At 47.7% G+C, this 18,869-nt stretch overlaps 1 protein-coding gene across 2 annotated transcripts in view; it reads right to left on the reverse strand.

Moving 5' to 3' along the window:
- Positions 1-18,640, reverse strand: part of PDZD2 (PDZ domain containing 2) — a 483,697-nt gene extending 465,057 nt beyond the window's left edge. For both annotated transcript variants that reach the window (XM_055245678.2, XM_055245675.2), the window contains exon 1: positions 18,389-18,640. The gene's annotated coding sequence lies outside the window, so the exon portion shown is untranslated. The remainder of the gene's footprint in view (positions 1-18,388) is intronic.
- Between the last annotated feature and the right edge of the window lie 229 nt (positions 18,641-18,869).

The following is an 18,869-nucleotide window of genomic DNA, read 5'->3' on the forward strand; positions in this document are numbered from 1 at the left end:
TCAAAGACATTGCACAGCACCATCCAAACACCTTGCTGAAAAGGCCAGATAGGCTACATCAACAGCTTTCCCATGATATACAGGTCTAGTAACCTGATCCCCTTTGGATAAAAACACAATATGCTTTTCTTTGCTGTTTCTTGTACATCTACAACCAGATGGAGATTGGTTTACGACATTTTCCAGCTTTATGACATTTCCTGTCTCAGTATGACATCACTCCCTCCACCCCTGAGCTGAGGGCTACAAAGGGCCACAAAGATGTTAAGAACTTCATTTCTAAACCCTCCTCCTTCTCCAGTGTATCGGGTTACCTGACCTCCCAGGCTGTTGAGGTGAAGAATGTGAACTTGATAATAAGACTACAATAGAGAAGCCACTACTTCTAATGCAGAGAGAGGGGCCCTATAAAGCAGCCCCTTTGCCCTGTCTTGGAGTTTCCTCTTAGGGCCCTTAAAAGGCAGGTAAAATTTTATTACTTTGAATCTGATTTAGAAAACAAAGCCAAAAGAGATTGTATCTGAGCTTTCTTGAATACATCATTTTCAAACATGGTACTGAAACCTTGGGATTTTAAATCTTAAAAGCTAAGTATTCAGTTGCTTTAAAAAATCATAAAATGAGAATGCTACAGATCAGCGATGAACCAGGGGGAACAATGCCAAGGTGTTTACACTGAGTAGCATCCCTTCCCCTCGGCAATGGTGCTTAGACACTGCCAATACATTAAACAAGAATAGTTGAACCAGTCCATCAACATCCCTTTACTGACTGCTGCTGGGGACACAGAGAGGTAAAAGAGATGGCTGAGTGCCCTTGGAGAGGTTCCAGTTGAGTCCGAGAGGGAAGGGAAAAAAGAAGACACCTCCATCAAAAGGTTCACCAACAAAGCAACATGTGCTAGGTAGCAAGTAAAAATGCCAGGTGTTCCGGGGGAGGCTGCCAGCCAGGGAAGGAGGGGAAGGCTTTTCAAAGGGAATGAGACTTTCCCTGGGCATTCAGAGATGGACAGAATTTAGGCAGTGGGCAGGTGGGCAGGTGAACATTCTGGGTGGGAGTATGGAATACATGCGCATAGCCCATTCGAGCAAATGAAGTTTATAATTAACCAGATTCAAACCCCCTCTCTCTCTTCAAACGTAGAGACAGAAGTCGGATGCTTAACTGGGAAATTAACAAAGAACACACTTGACTCTGCAGCATGGGGTCTATGCCTCCCCATCGAAGTTCAGCCTAGGTTTCATAAATGGAAGAATGTCCACTCCAACTACTCTAATGAGATAATCCAATTTAGACCCTGATATGCTATCACACACAACACAAACTTCCTTTCTACCATCCACTGCAATTTAAGTTTTGAGACTAATGGATTTTCTAAGAATGCAACAACATATGCCACAGAGGCAAAGTCCTTAAAAGGAGAAAAACAGCAGAGTTCAGATCTGAAAAGCAGTGGTTTGCAATGCTGGCTTACTTTAGAATCAACCGGGGAGCCTTCAAAAAATACCAGCGCTTGGGCTATACCTCATACCAATTAAATCACCCTCCCTGGGGCATCAGTATTTAAATTAAAAATACCAATGATTCTGATTCACTTTCTCGACAAGTATTTTCTGAGTGCCTGCTATAAGCCAAGTATTGTTCTAAGTGTTGATGATACATCAATGAACCAAATAGACACCACCTTCTAAAAAAAATATATACCCTCATAGGTTTTACACGGTAATGGCAAGAAGCAGGCAGAAAAGCAAATTAGGTCAGTAAAATATATGATATGTTAAAAAAAACTAGGCCGGGCACAGTGGCTCATGCCTGTAATCCCTGCACTTTGGGAGGCCAGGTGGGCAGATGATGAGGTCAGGAGTTCGAGACCAGCCTGACCAACATGGAGAAACCCCGTCTCTGTTAAAAATAAAGAAAATTGGCTGGGCGCGGTGGCTCACGCCTGTAATCCCAGCACTTTGGGAGGCCGAGGCGGGTGGATCACGAGATCAGGAGATCGAGACCACCCTGGCTAACACGGTGAAACCCTGTCTCTACTAAAAATACAAAAAAATTAGCCGGGCATGGTGGTGGGCGCCTGTAGTCCCAGCTGCTCGGGAGGCTGAGGCAGGAGAATGGCATGAACCCAGGAGGTGGAGGTTGCAGTGAGCCGAGATCGCGCCACTGCACTCCAGCCTGGGCGACAGAGCAAGACTCCGTCTCAGAAAAAAAAAAAAAAAAATACAGAAAATTAGCTAGCGTGGCGGTGTGCATCTGTAATCTCAGCTACTCAGAAGGCTGAGGCAGGAGAATCGCTTAGAACCCGGGAGGCAGAGGTTGCAGAGATCGCACCACTGCACTCCAGCCTGGGTGACAGAGTGAGACTCTGTCTCAAAACAAAACAAAACAAAACAAAACAAAACAAAACAAAACAAAAAAACTGATAATGTGCAATGGAGAAAATAAAGCTGAGATGAATGATAAGAAGCCATGGGCTAGTGTAGGGTAGCACGGAAGACTTCACTGATGCTGACATTTGAATCAGACCTGAAGGAAGTGAGGGAGAGTCTGCTACATGAAGGAAGAGCATTCCAGGCAGAGGGAATAGCAGGTGCAATGGCCCTGGGGCAGATGCAAGAGATGAAATCAGAACAGGAAGGGCAAGGGGAGGGGAGAACCCACCAAGGGGCTGGCGGGCTATGTAATGAGTTCTGCTTTTCCTCTGAGTGAGACGGGAAACTCCTGGGAAGGTTTGGGCAGAGAACTGACAGGAAATGACTTCCATGTTAATAGAATCTTTCTGCCTGCTCTGTTGAGAATAGACTAGGAGGAGGAAAGGGAACAACAGCAACTGGGAGATTCCTAAAATAGTCCAATTGAGAGATGAGTGTAGCTTCCATGAGGGGAGAAGTGAGGAGCAACGCTCGTATTCTAAAGAATGATTTTTAAAGAGCGAACAAGAGATGAAGCATCTGGAAGGGGCAGGGTGGGAATCAGAATTCGGTTTCAGATGTTAAAGTTTGAGATGACCACTAGACCTTCAGCAGGAGGGTCAAGTAGATAATTATATATGCAAGGAGTACAGGACAGAGATAGACTGGTGGGAGTTCTCGGCTTACGGGTAACATTTAAAGCCATCAGGATGACAGACATCGCAGACAGGAATCACAGAGAGAAAAGACAGGAAGTGCAACCACTGAGTCCTGAGCCCTCCAGCATTATTAAGAGGTCAGGAGGAAGAGGAGGCAGCCTAGAAACCCAGGAAGGAATGCTCCTGCGGCACCAGGAGGAACACCTGAAGAGTGTGGTATCCAGAGAGCCAAGGTAAGGAACGTTTCAAGGCTACGGGAGGAATGACCTGTGTGTGTTTCAAATGCTTTGAGGGATCAAGTAAAAGGCTCAGAATTGATCCTTGGCATGGATGTCATTCACAACGATAGGAGCAGTTTCTAACATGCATTGGGGTGGAGAACCACTTCTCTATGGGGTCACGTTCTGGACTCAGCTTAAAACAGATATTGGGGCCGGGCGTGGTGGCTCACACCTGTAATCCCAGCACTTTGGAGGCTGACGCGGGTGGATCACAAGGTCAGGAGATCGAGACCATACTGGCTAACACAGCGAAACTCCATCTCTACTAAAAATACAAAAAATTAGCTGGGCGTGGTGGCGGGCGCCTGTAGTCCCAGCTACTCGGGAGGCTGAGGCAGGAGAATCGCTTGAACCCGGGAGGTGGAGGTTGCAGTGAGCTGAGATCGCGCCACTGCACTCCAGCCTGAGTGACAGAGCCAGACTCTGTCTCCAACAAACAAAAAACATATATTGAATGTCTGTCTTCTCTACTAGAATCTAAGGGTCTAGCACATAGTAGGTGTCAAATAAAGATCTGATTTACTGAATGAATGAATTGGGCTGCACAAGTGTGATATTCTTTAGATAATTTATGAAATTATCTAAAATGATCAGTGTGTAAAGTGAAATCTTTCCATTTGAAAAGAAAATTGGTGACATTAGGATAATTCTTAAGATGCTTTTATCAGAAGATTCATCTTCCCATACATCCTAAGTCATAACTAGCGCTGCCTCAGAGGTCCTCTCTCTCACATTAGATTACATGTTTTTGACGGGCAGGACTATTTCAGACTATGGGGATCTTCATGGATTCCTTATAAGTCGGACTTGACGTATAGCCCAGGTTCTTCTCTCCCACCCAGGCGTGCCAATCTGATGCTAATCTCACCGATTAAAAAACCTTCATGAAGGGCCTATTATAGTACAGGCACTGCACTAGGTACTTGAGTCATAGCATCAAACAGGATATAGTCTATGCTTCGAAGAACCTTCCAGTCTAGTGTTTCTGCCCCACAGCTGATATCAACTGATAAAAGAACTGCAGCTTCACTTTGGACTAGTTTGCATCCTCAACCGAACTCACAGGTGATGGAGTAGTGTTACATGGCTCCAGATTCACTCAGTCCTAGGTATACATATCTATCAGCAAATATGCCAAGGGAGATCCCAGCCAGTTCCAAGTCACCAGCAAACGTGAGGTTCAGGAGGCTCACTGTGTTTTTTTGTTTGGTAGTTTTTTGGTCTTTTTTTGAGACAAAGTCTCACTCTGTCACCCAGGGTGGCATTCAATGGCACGATCTCGGCTCACTGAAACCTCCGCCTCCAAGGTTCAAGCGATTCTCCCACCTCAGCCTCCCAAGTAGCTGAGACTACAGGCGTGTACCACCATGCCCAGCTAATTTTTTGTATTTTTAGCAGAGGTGGGGTTTCACCATGTTGGCCAGGCTGGTCTCGAACTCCTGACCTCAAGTAATCCGCCTGCCTCGGCCTCCCAAAGTGCTGGGATTACAGGCGTGAGCCACTGTGCCTCGCCACTGTGTTCTTGAAGCAATGTTTTCACCATTTTTCCCCCCTCTGGTCCGGAAGACAGCCAAACAATTTGATGCAATTGATAATTCAAGGCAAACTGAATTTTATTTTTATTCCCTGTACTGAGAATACGAAGTATATATATCTTTTCTCTATGTGGCATGTGCTAAATAAACATTAGTTGGATGAAAAAAGGAAAAAAGTTGATTTGGGGGCAGTGAGGACAAAGTATAAGCACTCGGAAAGAAATGAGTGTCATGTTGAGAAGATAATACTACCTCCTTCAAATGTTTGCTGAGCTTTCATAGTTTTCAGTGGCTTTATGGAAAGGACCCACCTCCTATCTGCAGGACCGCCAGCAAACCTTACATGCTGTGCCAAGATGAAGATCACGGGGAAGAGCAGTTGAGAAAGAGTTATTTAAAATATCAAGTCCAGGCCCAGGGCGGTGGCTCACACCTGTAATCCTGTCACTTTGGGAAGCCAAGGCAGAAGGATCACTTGAGCTCAGGAGTTCAAGACCAGCCTGGGTAACATGGCAAGACATTGTCTCTAAAAAACAAAACAAAACAAAACAAAACCACAAAAAACCCAGGCCAGACGCAGTGGCTCATGCCTATTATCCTAACATCTTGGCAGGCCAAGGTGAGCAGATCACAAGGTCAGGGGTTCGAGACCAGCCTGGCCAACATGGTGAAACCCTGTCTCTACTAAAAAAAAAAAAAAAAATAGAAAAATTAGCCAGGCATGGTGGTGTGCGCCTGTAATCCCAGCTATTCAGGAGGCTGAGACAGGAAAACTGCTTGAACCCAGGAGGTGGAAGTTCCAGTGAGCCAAGATTGCATCACTACACTCCAGCTGAGTGACAGAGCAAGACACCATCTCAAAACAAACAAACAAACAAAAACAAACAAACAAAAAAACTAGCCAGGCATGGTGGTGCATACTATAGTCCCACCTACTCGGGAGGCTGAGGTGGGAGAATCACTTGAGCCTCGGAGGTTGAGGCTGCAGTGAGCCGAGATCATGCCACTGCACTCCAGCCTGGGCAACAGAGGGAGAACTTGTCTCAAATAAATAAATAAATAAATAAATAAAGCAAGTCCAACTATCCTAGTGTACAACTTTCAGCACAGATTTTAACCAATGGAAATCCAGAAGCACATCTTGCTCCAACAAATGAGCACTGTGGTGGGTGGTGACATTCCCCATGAGAACAGCACATACAATTCTTCCTAGGCTCCACTGTGACTACCCACCTGCATGTTAGCAGGAACAATGAGCAGCTCCTCTTTGGTTTATGCTAAAAATAAAGAGTACTACCAATGAGTGACACCTTACATGCACAATTCTCGGGCAAAGTTCTGGTTACCATAGCAAATCCCACTTATGACAGCAGAGGTGAAATGCATGATGTATCAAATGGCCAGAGTTCTACCTTTCTGCAGGAGAGCAACTATATTTGCTAGATACACTAAAAATCAGCCACTATAGACCTTTCTATGAATAAAAGCCCAACCTACAGTTATGGGTCTTGGACATTCTCACAATTACTATCTGCCCGAAATAGTAGTTTTTTGTCCAATGTTTACTTACGGGATGCTGATGTAATTCTCAAGATGGAAGTTATTTTTAAAAGGAGGTCCAACAACAGAGAAAGAAATGAATAGGTGATTTCTCATTCTCCCTAGTCTGCAAACTTTGAGCCCTACACCTGGCAAGAACCTGTCCTTTGTCTTCTTTCATGACTGGCTCAAAGCTAGTGACCAAGAAATGGACCACTCTTTTAGCAAGACTCAATGGAGAGGTTCTTGCTAACAGCCAATCTGAAAATGGAGTCCATGCTGTCACCCTAGGGCTCTCCCCAGCTAGGAAGAAACGTGGAAGCCGAAAAGACCAAACGACATAAAAGTGTTCATGTGTAAGGAAAACCAGGAGGAGGAAGACCTCAGAGCTTTTTCTGATTACAGAAAAATTCTACCTTTGCATATAAGGACTCAACCTGGTCATTTCTGCCTTCCCTTTAAGGGTTCAAAGAAGAGGGTTTAAACCATCAAGTTGCAAGGAAGATCAGAAAAAGTCTTGAGCCTGAAACTCCTAAAGCGGAGAAAAAGAGAAATGAACTTCTTAGCTTCTCAAGATTAAGTCCCAGGCCAACTTTTCAGAGAAGTAGTACACTGGGAATCTGGGTGAGTATATTTCTTCCCTGTGTGTTAACAATCTGTGTCCTGGGTTTATGAGCAGGAAAATGAATTAGTAAACTCAGGGCTCTGTAGAGACTTTAGGGATCCCAGGCAGTTCCTGCTTCTCAGAGATTCTGTATGGAATAGTGGTTGGGAATAGGGGCTTAGTAGACAGAGAGATCTGGATGCAAATTCTTGCTCCAGCTCTTAATAGATATGTAACCTCAGTCAAGTCACTTAGCCTTTCCAAGCCTATGTTTCCTCATCTGAAAAATAAGGATAACTGGGAACAGTGCCTGAAATGCTTTAAGTGCTTGACTTGTTCAACAGAAATTTATTGAGTGTCTATTGGATAATTCGTTTTCCTGCTCATAAACCCAGGACACAGATTGTTAACAGAGGGAAGAAATATACTCACTCAAATTCCCAATGTACTATTTCTCTAGTTGGCCTGGGACTTAATCTTGAGACACTAAGAAGATCATTTCTCTTTCTCTACTTTGAGGCTCAAGATTTTTTCCAATTTGCCCTGAGACTTAATTTTTTTTTTTTTGAGATGGAGTCTCACTCTGTTGCCCAGGCTGGAGTGCAGTGGTGTGCTCTCGGCTTACTGCAACCTCTGCCTCCCGAGTTCATGCGATTCTCCTGCCTCAGCCTCCTGAGTAGCTGGGACTATAGGCACGCGCCACCATGCCTGGCTAATTTTTATATTTTTAGTAGAGACGCGGTTTCACCATATTGGCCAGGCTGGTCTGGTCTTGAACTCCTGACCTCGTGATCTGCCTGCCTCGGCCTCCCAGAGTGCTGGGATTACAGGCATGCGCTGCCGCACCCAGCCGAGTCTTGATATTTTAAACCCTCTTCCTTGAACCCTTAAAGGAAAGGCAGAAATAGGAACTATTTTCAGCATGTGAGAAACACAAACTAGTTCTTTGCTTTAATGGAGCGTATGATCCAACAGCTAAGACAGATAATAAATGAATAAATCAAAGATTTTATTTCAAACAGGAGTCATGTGATAGAGTACCTGGGGGTGGTCCTGTTTCCTGTTAGATCATATGTTCTTGTGAAGATCTGGGGGAAGATGTTTCCAAGCAGAAGAAGAGCCCTGATATGGGACAGAACTTGGTGTGTTCCAAAACTGAAAGAAGTACAGCGTGTCAGGCATGGAGTGAGGGCAATGAGTGGTAAGAGAAGGAGTCATAGGAGAGGTGGACTGGGGCAAGGAGCCTGAATCACACTGAAATGGCAACGAGAAATGTCCAATTTTAAGCCAGGGAGTGATATGACTTGTGTTTTTAAAAGACCCCTCTGGCCGGGCACAGTGGCTTATGTCTGTAATCCCAGAACTCTGGGAGGCCAAAGCGGGTGGACCGCTTGGGCTCAGGAGTTTGAGACCAGCCTGCGTGACACAGTGAGACCCCATCTTTAAAAAAAAACAAAAAAACCCTCTGGGTTAGGGGGGCAGGAGGGATGAATAGGAGGCAGAGCACAGATTTTTAGGCCAGTGAAACTACTCTGTATTATAATATAATGGTGGATACATGACATTATACATTTATCCAAACCCATAGAATGTAAGAGTGAACCCTAAGGTAAACTGTGGACTCGAGGGATAACGATGTTCCAACACAGGTTCATCGACTGTAACAAATGCACCATGTGGTGAAGGACGTTGATGAGAGCGGAGGCTCTGCATGTGTAGGGGCAAGAGGTATACAGGAAATCTCTGTACTGTCCTCTCAATTTGGCCGTGAGCCTAAAATTGCTATATCAAAAAAAAAGTCTTAAAAAAATAAAAGACCCCTCTGGCTGCTCGGAGGAAAAGGACTGGGGTCAAGAGTGTCCTCAGGTGGCCCAGTTAGAAGATGACTGCAGCATGGGTCCGGGGTGAGATGGCAGTGATTTTAACAAGGGTGGCTGCCGTGGAGGCAGGAGAACAGGGTGGAGGCTGGAGGTGGGGCCAACAGGACTTACTCCTAGATTTGGATACAGAATGTCAGGAAAAGAGAATGAAGGGTGGTTTCTAGTTTTGGGGATGAGCCTTTGGGTGGATGGTGGTGCCATTTACTGAGATGGGAGGAGGAGAAGGACAGAACTAGCTTGAAAGAGACATATCAAGGATTGCATTTTGTTGTGTTAGGTTAGAGATCCCTATAATGCCCCCACTGGAATGGTAAGGGGGCAGTGGGGCACATGAGTCTGGAACACAGCAGAGAAATCAAGGCTACGGACATAAATTTGGAAGGCAGAAGCGCATAGATGGTAGGCAATGCCTTGAGATAGTTGAGCTCTCCCTAGAATAGCCAAAAAAGAGGATCCAAGGATGAGCCCAGGTCAAGAGCATGAAACAACAATGAATATCAGTTGTTGTTATTATTTTCAATACATTGAGAAGGAGAATGTTGGCCAACTATTGTTATCAGCATCTTTTTATTCATCTATTTCCCCACCCATGCTGCCACCCATTCATACCGTGAACAATCACGGAGCACCTTTACTAAAAGGCAAGAGAGAGTAGTGGTCCGTATGCAAGCTCTAGGCAAGCTCATAAGCAGCCAGGCTGCTGTATGTAAATTCCAATTCTACCAACTCCTGGCTGTGTAACCTCAGAGAATTCGCATAACCACAATGTATCACCATTTTTCCATCACGAAAGGGGTTGTACTGTGTTGAACAGTAGCTCCCCAAAAGATATACCCACATCCCAAAACCTGCAAATGTGTCCTTATTTGGCAAAAGTGTCTCTGCAGATGTAATTAAATTACAAATCTCAAGTTGGAATCATCCTGAATTATTTGGGTAGCCCTAACTCCAATGACAAATGTCCTTATAAATGAGATACACAAAGTAGAGACATGCAGACGAGAGAGGAGAAGACACAGACACACAGACAAAGCAATGTGAAGACAAAGGCACAGACCGGGCTGAAGCAGTGCAAGGAATGTCCACAGCTCCCAGAAGCTGCAAGAGGCAGGGAAGGATTCTCCCTAGAGCTTCCAGAAGGAGCGTGGCCCTGTCAACACCTTGATTTCAGACTTCGGACCTGTGAAGAGGATACTGTGAGAGGATAAATTTCAGTTGTTTTAAGACAACAAGTTTGTGCTAATTTCTGACGGCAGCCCCAGGAAACGAACATGGGGTAATAACTGTATGTACCTCATCAGATTATGAGAACTCAATGAGCTGTATGTGGCAAGTGTCTAGAACAGTGCCTGCCAAATAGTGAACATTGAAATAATTTTAATTTTTACCCACATACTAGGCACTGTACTGGATCCTGAAGAGTACGGGGGAAGAGGCAGTCTTCAGAGATCCTCAAGATAAAGATGGAGCCTGGGAAGCTGAGCAGGTGAGGGATCAGAAGGCGGGAAGTGTGCTCAGGGGCCGTGTGCATCTCCCAGGTGCCAAAAATAGTGGCCTGCAGCTCCACAGCTGCCACCGATAAAGCAATCAATAAGCCTGACATCTGCTTAGGTTTTTAAAGACGAGCAGTAAGTCCAGAGAGGGGTTAATGCAATTCTTTCCAGTACCTTCGTCTCCTCATGCCATCTCACTGCCTTCTCTCTCTTGGGAATCCACGCTGATGAGGACACTTGGAGCACATTTTCTGGAGACAGCTGTCCCTTCTTTCAGCCTAATGATACTGGGAATTAAGGTGGCCAGGGCGCGGTAGGAGTGGAGAGTGGGCAGTGGCAAACCGTGGAGGAAAGCTATGCCAATTTTGTATGCTGAGTGGTTTTGTAATAATATTTGCATGGCTGCTTTAGCCTTGGAAGTGAATTCTCTTCATCAGGAGACCCATATAGCACAATCTAGTTTTACCCAAATCTCCATAAAACACACTGTGCCAGAAAGAGGGTGTTGGGCGGGTGGTGGGGGGTGTCCAACTGAAAACACAGCTGAAATCAGACATTTTGTAAGTGTCCATTGGCCAACACACAAAAATGTAGAGTTATGGACATCTTGCTTTATTAAACAGAAAAAGAAAAAGAAACCTTGGTGCTCTTGGAGGGAGTGTATGATTCCATTTGATCACTTGCATGCAAACATAAGCAGTGTCAGGAGCTACTTAGTGTTCATGACATGGAAGGGTCAGGTTCCTGAAGACATTTCTGGTGGCTCAGTCCCTGGAATTCCTCAGGGGTAAGGGGCATTACTGGGTGTTCAAACTTGTACCCACTAACCCAAGATATTATGGCTACCCCAAAATACACTTGCCTCTCCACTCTCCAGAAACAGAGTCTTCTGGAATATTGGAATTACAGTAACATCCCAGGACGTGTAAACAGGACAAGCCAGGTTCACCTTAGACAGGCATCGGAAACATGCTGGCCTTCGGTGAAAGGGACAAAAGAGTTAGTGTTTATTTTGTTCCCCCTGGGTATCCTGAGATCTCCCTAGGAGTGACAGTAGTGAGAAGGCCCCCCGCACTGCAAAGCTCCCTGGCACCCTCTCTCCTCCCACCAGCTGCCTGGGGATGCCCAGAGGCCTCCCACGTAAGGCAGCCCAGTTCCCCACCCCCTTCCCCTTGCTGAGTACACTGAGATCCAAACTTACCATCTCTCCCACCCTCCTCCCAGTACAACTCCCACTGCCTGAGCTGGCAGGTCCCAGCCAGGGAATTGACTTTGGGGTAGCCACAGCACAAAGCGTGCCCCCGCTCATGGTAGGAATTCTAATTCTACAGTATATGAGTGCTGTCTTTATTTTTAGCCAAGCAGGATGACGGCTGTCCTGAGGCCAGGACGACAGGGTCTGTTGTGTTAACTTGGATGATAAAGTCTACGGCTTGCAAAGCCAAGTACTAGAGGTGTCCAAGTGTTGATAAAAATGAGACCGGCCGGGCACAGTGGCTCATGCCTGTAATCCTAGCACTTTGGGAGGCCAAGGCAGGCGGATCACAAGATCAAGAGATGGAGACCATCCTGGCCAACATGGTGAAACCACGTCTCTACTAAAAATACAAAAATTAGCTGGGCGTGGTGGTGCGCACCTGTAGTCCCAGCTACTCAGGAGGCTGCGGGAGGAGAATCGCTTGAACCTGGGAGACAGAGGTTGCAGTGGGCCGAGATCATGCCACTGCACTCCAACCAGGGCAACAGAGCAAGACTCCGTCTCAAAAAAAAAAAAAAGAGACCAAGAGTAACCCCTCTGAAATCCATTTCGACTTCTGCTAAAACACCTCAAAGAACCAGTCTAGGGCATCACTGTGTTAAGGGCCAAATATGCCATGGACGCCCCTTCCTCAAGAAGCTGTTAAAACCATAGATCCTTAACTGGAATGAGCTAAGTTTATTCCTCCCTGAAGGCAAGAGATTGGATAATGCCCTTTCAAGGACTTGCAGATCCTTAAGAATTTATGATTTTTTAAATCCTCCTGTGGATATCTAGGCATTTCAGGCTGCTTCTTAGACTTAAAAGACAACAAAACTTCCCCCATCTCCTTGCTATTATTTCATTCAGAGCTTGCAACAATTGTGTGTGAAAAATTAATCCTCTACGCTGTGAAGTCGATTCCCCCAATGCTGCTTCTCCAAAACCTCTTCACGCCTCCTAGAGGGCTTGATGAGCCCCAGAAACACTATATATACAAAAACAAATAATCCAAGAATAACTTTGTCAGCCAGGTGTTCAGTGCTATCTGGTTTCATTCAATGGCTTCATAAAGAGAGTTGTGAATCTTAAGTTTCTGATTTTCTGGAAGTTCATAGACCACTCACTATTCACTCAGAACGCTTTCTGGTAGGGAATGCATGCATGGAGCAGCCAGAACTCTCAGAATGGAGACTGTTTTCTGGCCCCATCAAGAGTGTGGGGTGAATACACTACTGGCATTGGAGAGAGGCCACGGCCAGGGGTAGGCCTCTTCCTGGAGCTGGAGAGGCTTAAAAGACAAATGTGTCTTCTCCGCATGCTTAGTGTTTTAACAAACCATCTCTCGGCTCAGCCGCCTTATCAGACCACAAAAGGCCTCTTCAACTATTAAGTTTTCAAACTGTAAATGCTCCCAGTGTCTTCTTGAACACATTTGTAAATAGAACGCAGAACTCTTTAGCTCTCAGACAATCAGACTGAATCAGATGACCTACCTGGCTTCAAACACCCCCACCAGAACCCACGGGAAATGTATTCTTTTCCAATTCCATCTTTTCTCTATTTCTAAAGTATGGATAATAGGAGATCAAGATTGTCAAATTTCTAGATACCATAAAAAGATCTATCCTTTTATATGCAACCTATGCATAGGTCCAAATCTAGACATAGACCATCCGGTTGGAAAATAACAAATAATTTGAGAAAATTTTCCAGATAATTCTATACTTCAATTTCCTTAAAAAATATTCTTCAATGCCTATAATCCCAGCACTTTGGGAGGCTGAGGTGGGTGGATCGCTTGAGCCCAGGAGTTTGATACCAGCCTGGGCAACATGGTAAAACCCCATCTCTAAAAAAAATTTTTTAAAAATAATAAATTAGCCAGGTGCAGTGGTGAGTGTCTGTAGTCCCAGCTTCCCAGCTACTTGGGAGGCTGAGGTGGAAGGATCACTGGAGCCCGGGAGGTCAAGGCTGCTATGAGCCGTGGTCATGCCACTGCAGCCTGGGCGACAGAGTGAGACCCTGTCTCAAAAAAAAAAAAAAAAAATTATTCACATTTTCCCCAACTTCATTTAATTTGGCACATATCTATTTAGTGTTTAGTAAGTCAATTGCTCTTTTTCTTTCCCTCTTCAGTAATAAATGAGACTATTTTTTCATCTTTTCAACTATAATCAAAGACCCATTAATAAAACCAAGGGGGATTGCAGATTTTTAATTCTTCCTCAGCCACCTGCATCTTGGCCAACACCACTGCTATCGAAAGACAAGAGTTCCCCAGATCAAGCAACTGTGTTCTGTGACTCTAGTTCTGGTTGTCTAATGGGGCAAGGTCTCTGTTTTTCTGGGCCTCAGCTTTCTCAAATGCAGGCATTACCTAGAGTGAGTGCATGATCTCCTTCCAAACCATGGAGGACAGAGGAGACTGTCCAGCCTCTCCCTGCCTTGCACCTGGTAACTGGATCTTTGCATAAGAGAGGGACATTAAATTTAGACGCAGCACTGCAACAAGCCAAGGGATTAAAAGGCAGAAATCTTGAAGGATTTGTCAAGGTGCGAACAGGGAGACCCAACTGCTCAGAGTAGTCCAAAGCTTTTCATCCACAGCTGAAAGAAAGCTTCAGGCAAGTCTGCTAAAAACTCTTGCCGGGCGCAGTGGCTCACGCTTGTAATCCCAGCACTTTGGGAGGCCGAGGCGGGCGGATCACGAGGTCAGGAGATCGAGACCACAGTGAAACCCCGTCTCTACTAAAAATACAAAAAAATTAGCCGGGCGTGGTGGCGGGCGCCTGTAGTCCCAGCTACTCGGAGAGGCTGAGGCAGGAGAATGGTGTGAACCCGGGAGGCGGAGCTTGCAGTGAGCCAAGATCGGGCCACTGCACTCCAGCCTGGGTGACAGAGCAAGACTCCGTCTCAAAAAAAAAAAAAAAAACAAAAAACTCCTGCCTTCTGCATTCAACTGGGCTCTCACTGACTTTGGTGAGAGGTTTATGCATTTCTGGACACACTATTCAAAAGTACCCCCTATACAGCAGATGCTGTCACGGAGGGCCTTCCAAACACACCTTTGTACCTCTTTTGATTCCTCCTAAGAACAACCCTGTGAAGTAGCGACTGCACCACTTTTACACATGAGCGAATGGAGGCTTCAAAATTTCTAATCATCTGGCCCAGCAGGAAGTTCTCTGCACAGCTAGGATTCCAGCCAAAGCCTCTGACCCCAACTCAGGAGTCCTTCCTTTCCCTCCTGGCTGCCTCCACTGGTGCCAGGTGCCAGGTTTGCTTCCCCTGGCAGGCAGCAGTACTGCAGCCCTTTCCTCCAGCCCCCAGCTTCACGAAGTGACCCCAGGTCTCAGCAAATGCCTCCCCTGTTTTCCTCATTCTCTCCAGCAGGGCCTCACCAACCTCTGCTTCCCTCTGGCCTTCCAGGGAAGGCAGATGCCAGTATTGTTCTTTCCCTGCACTTGCTCACCTCTTCCAGCCCAAACACCCCTGATCTAGCTTCTCTACTCTCTCCCACATCTCTTGTTTACCAAACATGCCTGGGAGGGAGAATGGAGGGACTCTCATGAATAAACCCTCTCCAATGCTACAATCTCCTCAAAATACTCTGTGGATTACTTTCAAACAGCACACTTCTGGATCCAGTGTCTAGACCTGCAGTTTCACTGTCTTGGCAATCATTGTCTCCTTCTTCCCTTGCAGCCTGGCTTCATGAACACCCCTTGCAGACACTGTTCTATCAGTGGCCTTTTCCTATCATCCTTCGGGGGATGGGCGCCTCTGAGACATCCCTGCCTCTTCACTTGTCTGCTAACCTCTCTCATGGGCTTGCCTGCCTAGCTTTTCCTGTCCTTGAAACTCAACTCTGACCTCAGCATCCTCCCTGGTGCTGTGGGAATGTGTCTGAGGGCAGAAGAAAGAGGCTGAAAACTTGAGTCTCTAAGTCTGTCTTCTTAAAGAGATTCAGCCTCTCTTTGGATTTGCTCCTGACCTTTTGTGGATTCAGCTTTGGAATTTGTCCCTTTGTGGATGGTGCAGTAGGAGAGATGTGGAGCCATCTTCCAACAGAGATGCCCCCACCACCATGGTCTGAGTCACTTAGGCCCACATGATCAAAGGCAAGGGAGTATCCACAGCTCTGTGTTATCTTGTTCAGCTCACCAGGCCTGGAGCCTCTGGGAGAGGGTTTCCACAACACCCTACAGTATGATCAGCCCGGGCAGTGGGGTCTGGGGTGTTCCCTCTGCCTCTTTTCCTGTCTAACCTGAGGAAGTTGATTAGCAACTGTTCCAGGCCTTATCTGGGTATGAATAAAATAAGGCCCTAAAGAAACACACCCAGGGCAGCATGGTGAGTGTGCTAAAGGGTTGTGTAGGAGCAGAATGAGGGTCCACGTTGGGCGCAGTGGCTCACGCCTGTAATTCCAGCACATTGGGAGACCAAGACACCAGGATCACGTGAGCCCAGGAGTTCGAGAGCAGCATAAGCAACATGGTGAAACCCCATCTCCACAAAAAACACAAAAATTATCTGGGTGTGGTAACACACACCTGTGATCCCAGCTACTCGGGAGGCTGAGGTGGGAGGATTGTTTGAGTCTGGGCAACAATGAGACCCAGTCTCAAAAAAAAAAAAAAAAAAAAAATCCCACACATCTCCCTACTATCTGGAGAACTAAGTTCCTCTGAGTCCTTAGTTCCTCTGAGTCCTTAGCACTGAGTCCTAACTCAGGATCAACCTCTCAACTTCTACCTAAGAGCTCCTCCACAAAGCCTTTCAGATCTTCTCTGGCAAAAGTGACTTCTTTTTCCTCCATACTCCCAAAATGTTTTATTTGGACCACTCTTCAGGTACTTTACTCACTTAATCATCTCTTCACTCCTTCATCCAATAAACACATGGCATCCACTACATGCAACATGTGCACTGGTCTGCACCATAGTGCTTAGCAGGCTTCTCTCCCTTCTCCTGCTGGACGGAAACTGACAAACTGACAGCAGCGAGGGACCATCTTTCATCTAAGCATATCCCGGAACCTCCAAGCCTCCTCAGCCCCCAGCACAGCAAACCACAGGTATTCCAAAAATAAAATGATTGAAATGAATAGAGAAATTATCATAAGTTTCCTTAAATAGTAAACTGCCATAAAGTGCATGCAAAATCAATTTCAGCGATAGATTTAAAGTATAATTCAATATTTTTCCAGGAGCATATTAACTATGTCAAGGTAGGTGCATTTATATACTTTACATGGTTCTGATTCTTCCTCTCCTAGCGCCTGCCACCCCCCTACTCCTACACCTAACCCCCGCAACACACACACTCACTCACTCACACAACTAGATGGTTATTATAGGAGCAGCAGCTCTGGGCCCATCCTAATGGAAGAAGGAATTGATGAAGCCAGAACCACCACCTACAGCCAGGGGTGTGTTCTGAGACATTGTCTTCTGCCCCCACAAGCAGCACTCCCACCTCACACCTGCCAACCTGTACCTATCTGGCCGCCACCCAGAAGTCACAACCCACAAAAGCTGGCCCAGTAGAGATGCCAGGCCCCTAAAGCCCTCCAGTGTAGGAGACCCCACTGGAGAACAGTCCCTGAAGGTCCAGGAGGTCTCTCTGCAAGGACAGATCAGGGCATCACTTACTGCAGCCATTCAGCCACCACTTCCAGTAGTTTCATTGCGATTTGTCAAGGCAAACATATCCACCTACCCTACCTTTGGTGGAGGCAAGAGGTTGGGCCAGCTGCAGGGGACAGACTCAGACTCAGCTCCATTCCCCCAACACTGCCCAACGGCCAGTCCCAGGGCAGGTCTAGAGCTCTGGAATGCCCTCGTGCCTGCCATTCCAGTCTCTGCCACCAGCCCATGCCAGACCTTGTCCTCTTCCCACTCCAGTGTCCCTTATCAAGGTCTCTGCATAGATTTGGGCTGCCGAGGACAGCTTCTGGCAAACTCCTGCTAGGGGTCCTGGACCCTCCTGCTGCTGAATTCAGCCTTGCGCTTTAATGGATTTTCCAAATAGCGGAGACCACAGGCACCTCAAAGACTTAAAACACAAACGCAAACCCGAGGGAGGGAGAGAGGAAGAAAGGGAGAGGGAAACCAGATTTTAGGAGAAACTCGACTTCAGAGAGAGAGCAAGATTTCCCTATCACTATGTTCCCCCATCTCCCCGGCAGACACCAGTAAACGGCCCTAAGATGCCCTTGATCTTTGGGCGCCCCCTGCACTCCCTCGCCCCGCGTCTAACGTCTCATCTGGGCAAAGAGGCGGGGGTTGAGAGATGAAACAAGCCCGAGGGAGGATGGTCGCCAAGACATTACCTGAGGCCGGAGTACCTGAGTACCTCCGCTCCTGTCGGAGGAGGGGACCAGAAGACGGCCCAGGGATGGGGACCCGGGATGCGCGCCCGGGTAGGAGCTCCGGCCCTGTCCTGAGTACCCCCGGCAGTGCGTCTCCGGTTGTCCCGCTGTCTCGGTCCCGCTCTGTCTAGCCCCCTCCCCTGCGCTGCGCCCTCCCCGTCCCCGGCCGGATGCTAGAGGAGTTTGCGCCGCCCAACGTGGGACCCCGGTTCGGCGTCCTCACTCCCCGCCCTGCCAAGGCTGGGATTCCCGCACCCGGATTTGTCGCTAAACTTTCCTGGGCACACACGGTCTCGGGGGTGCCGGGCCTCCCCCATCCCCTGCCCACCCGGAGCCGCGCGTCCTGGCTGCAGCGGGACGGTCGCTTCACCTGCTCGCAGCTCGGCCGAGGCTCCTGCGGCTTCCTCGCGCGTCCAGACCCAGGCGCCGCCCGGCGGGTCCCCGCGCAGCTGCCGCCACCGCGGCCACCACCGGTGCCGCCGCCGCGCCTGCCCCGAGCTGCAGAGCCGCGGTTCGCCGGCAGCCGCGGGAGGCGCAATCCCGGTGCCTTCGGCTCGGCCTGCGGCTCCTCCGCTGCCTGCAGCCGCCGCCCCGCCGCGTCCCGCTGCCCGGGGCCGGCACGCACCAGCGCTGGGGTGCGCTCCTCGCCGCGCTGCGCAGGGGATCCGCCGAGCCTCCAGGATGGGCGGGGATTCCCTCCCTCTGGTTGATTCGAGGGGCGGGAACTCCCTTCCCGGAGTGACAGGGACGGGGGGCGGGGATTCCCCTGCAGGAATAACAAGGTGGGCGGGGATTTCCCCGAGCGAGCCCCGCCGCGGGCAAGGCGTCTCTCTGGGTGAGCCAGGAGTCCT

Source organism: Symphalangus syndactylus, chromosome 16 (genome assembly GCF_028878055.3).
Source record: "Symphalangus syndactylus isolate Jambi chromosome 16, NHGRI_mSymSyn1-v2.1_pri, whole genome shotgun sequence".
Classification (NCBI taxonomy): domain Eukaryota; kingdom Metazoa; phylum Chordata; class Mammalia; order Primates; family Hylobatidae; genus Symphalangus; species Symphalangus syndactylus.